Source organism: Tenrec ecaudatus, chromosome 5, assembly GCF_050624435.1.
Source record: "Tenrec ecaudatus isolate mTenEca1 chromosome 5, mTenEca1.hap1, whole genome shotgun sequence".
NCBI classification, from domain to species: Eukaryota; Metazoa; Chordata; class Mammalia; order Afrosoricida; family Tenrecidae; genus Tenrec; species Tenrec ecaudatus.
Genome location: NC_134534.1, coordinates 51,689,132 through 51,692,584, shown reverse-complemented (window position 1 = coordinate 51,692,584; position 3,453 = coordinate 51,689,132). Strand labels below are relative to the sequence as shown.

General features: G+C 45.0%; 1 pseudogene; it reads right to left on the bottom strand.

Moving 5' to 3' along the window:
• Positions 1-558: 558 nt before the first annotated feature.
• LOC142448721 (glyceraldehyde-3-phosphate dehydrogenase-like) lies at positions 559-1,398 on the bottom strand (annotated as a pseudogene).
• Between the last annotated feature and the right edge of the window lie 2,055 nt (positions 1,399-3,453).

Below are 3,453 nucleotides of genomic sequence, written 5' to 3'. Positions count from 1 at the left end.
AGAAGAAGAGCAGAGGTCCTGAAACAGGATGACTGTTTTACAGCTGTTTTACATCGACATGTAACTGTGCATTATTACCTTTCACCGTCTTTTCTATATTATGAATTCCTCCTAATCCCTTCTGGAGCGGAATGGTGTGGTTTTTATGGGTTGGGCTGCTAATAGTAAGGTCAGCAAATGGAGCAAGTTGGAGCTTTCTATTCCCATAAAGAGTTCCAGTCTCAGAAACCCCCTTAGGGCAGCTCTACCCTGTCCTTATAGGGCTGCCGTGAATCAGAATCAGCTTGACGTCAGTGAGCTTGAGTTTCGAGTACTGTGCAGGGCACGGTGGACTAGCTTTTCTCTCTTTGGCCGGGCACTGTGTACTTTACTGATGGTACGTGACAAGGATGGACTTTCTAACACCTCCCCTTCTTCAGTGGGTCTGGGAGGAAACTCCAGATGATGGGATGTTGTCAGTGTCTGGGGGAATTGACACGGGGCAAAGACTTCTCCAGCAGTTGAAAGTCTCCCTCTTCCTCTAGTGCTGTTGCTGGGGCTGGTGGTCCAGGTGGACTCCTAGTCTTTGAAGGCCACATGGACCATAAGGTCCACTGCTTTGTGGCTGTAGCCAAATTTACTGTCATACCAGGAAATGAACTTGACAGCATCAAAGGTGGAAGAACGTCACTTATGAAGTCACAGGGGACAACCTGCTCCTCAGTGTAGTCCAGAATCCCCTGTAAGGGACTATCTGACTCCTGCTTTACCACCTTCTTTATGCTCTCGTACTTTTCAGCTTTCTGCAGAAGGCAGGTGAGATCTACACCCGACATATTGGTTGTGGGGACACAGAAGGCCGTGCCAATGACTTGCCCATTCAGCTCTGGGATAACCTTGCCCACTGCCTTGGCAGCTCAGTAGATGTGGGGATGATGTTCTGGGCCAGAGTTTCCCAGTGGGCTATTGTGGTCTTCTGGGTGGTACTGATGGTATGGACAGTGGTCATGAGTCCCTCCACGATGCTAGAGTTGTCCTGGATGACCTTGGCCAGCGGGGTAGAGCAGTTGGTGGTGCAGGAGGCATTGCTGACAATCTTGAGGGAGTTGTCGTACTTCTCATGGTTCACGCCCATCACAAACATGGGGCATTGGCAGAAGGGGTAGAGACAATCACCCTTTTGGCACCGCCCTTCAAGTGAGTCCCGGCCTTCTCCATGGCGGTGAAGACACCGGTGGACTCCATGACATACTCGGCCCCGGCCTCGCCCCACTTCATGTTGGCCTGATCTTGCTCCTGGAAGATGGAGATGGATTTCCCATTGATGTTAAGCTTCCTGCTCTCAGCCTTGATGGTGCCATTGAACTTGTCATGGATGGAATTATATTGGATCTTGTAGACCATGTAGTTCAGGTCAATGAAGGGGGAATCACTGATGGCAGCAGTGTCCACTTTGACAGAGTTGATAGTAGCACCGGTGACCAGGTGCCCATGCATCCAGATCCGTTTACTCGGACCTTTGCCTCCTGTCTCCAACCTGTGGCTGGGACTGCAAGCGAAGACGTCGCTGCCTGTGTATGAGGCAGAGCAGGTAGGCCTACCTTTTCTACTTACTGTGAAGCTCTTAGTTTCCCTCACCCAAATTCTCATTTCCAGATGAACCGAATGAGCAAAATGCATTTGAGTTCTCTTGGATGACTTGTTTTGCCCAAGTCAGTGTTCTGAGACATGAGTCTTATGTGGTGATGGTGGTTGTTGCTCTCAGTTGTCATGTCAATTTCAACTCTTGGCACCTCCATGAATGTGGAGGGCATCGGCTCCACAGGGCATTGGCTTCTCAAGGCTGTGACCTTTCAGAACAGAACACCAGGCCTGTCTCCCCAGGTACCTCTAGGTGAGTTTGAACCACACCCTTTTTGGTTAGTATTCAAGAGTTTAGCCACTTGTATCACCCATGTATTATTTAGTGGCCTTTGTTTCTCCTTCAGCAAAGCAGTTATTTTTCTATGTCACTGAGGGTGGAGTTAGGAGATATGATGTTATTGTTCAAAGTGAAAAGTTGTCTGTCCGGCCATTGCTGATGGGTCCTTGCCTGGTGTCTGTCCTAGTCTTGCTTAGTTATCTGTATAAGGAAACTGCAATCAAAGGAAATACAAAGACAGTGATGGCAATGAGGAAAACATGGAGACATGGAGGGAGAAAGAAGGGGAAACGAGGAATTGATATTAATATGTAAAAGAAAAAAGTTTCAAAGTTGATTATACCAATGACTGCACAGACTTCCTTGATATGATTGAGAGCCATTGAATAATACGATATATTCATTTTGACTCAATTTTTATAAAGTAAAACATTAATCAGTAAAAATGTCAAGACCACACACACACAAAAAAAACATACCATTTACTATTTTCACATACTTCACTGGACCACATTTGCCAAGATCAAAAGATCCTAGTTTAATTTTTTTTAATTTTACAATATATAATTTTATTATTTTTGTGATTAATCATTATGCTTTAATTATGTTCCATTTGTAACAATGAAAATACATTCTGCATACCAGATATTTATATGGTGATTCATGACAGTAGCAAAATTACAGTTATGAAGTAGCAACAAAAATAATTTATGGTTGTGGGTCACGACAACATGAGGAGCTGTATGAAAGGGTCACGGCCTGAGGAAAGCTGAGCACCGCTGATCAAATGCTTGCATATCAAGTGCTTGATAGTCTCACTCAGTGTTCATTGGCTTGATCATTTAGTGGCCGTAATTGCACTTCTGTTAAGACTTGAAGGATTTATGGCACATGCAGAAATATTAACCAAATATTTGCAAACTGCTGTACATGATATGACCCCTGGGTTTTAAGTGACCAGTACGGCAATAGCAATGGTGAGAGAAGCTTTACTGCGAACTAGAATGGCCCTTTAACCTTTCATTCTTTTTATTAAAATCTTTTTATTGGGGCTCACAGAACTCTTATCAGAATCCATACATACATCAATTGAGCAAAGCACCCTTATACATTCGTTGCCCTCATCATTCTCAAAATTCGCCTTCCACTTGGGTTCCTGGAATCAGCTCGTTTTCCTTTTTTTCCCTCCCCTCCCTCCCAGCTCCCCCCTTCCCTCTACACCCTTAAGGGTTTCTAAATAATTATTTTATCTTAACTTACACTTCCCTAGTTTAATTTTATATGCTTGTCTATGTATTTGAGTCGGACATTGTTTCTCTCTCTGTTCTGCAGTCATCTCTGTCCAGGGGCAGCATTGGACTTCAGTGAGGGGAGGGGCAGGGTTGGATGGGCACACATTCTGTGTTGGCTTGGGCAGGACAAAGCAATGACTAGCTCGGTGTCAGGCTGGCATGTGACTTGGGGTAAGCGTTTCCTCTGTTTCTCATGCAGGTACCAAGTGTTTCAGGAGTGGAGGTTTTGATTCCTTTTTCTTCTGTAGGCTAGGTTGTGAG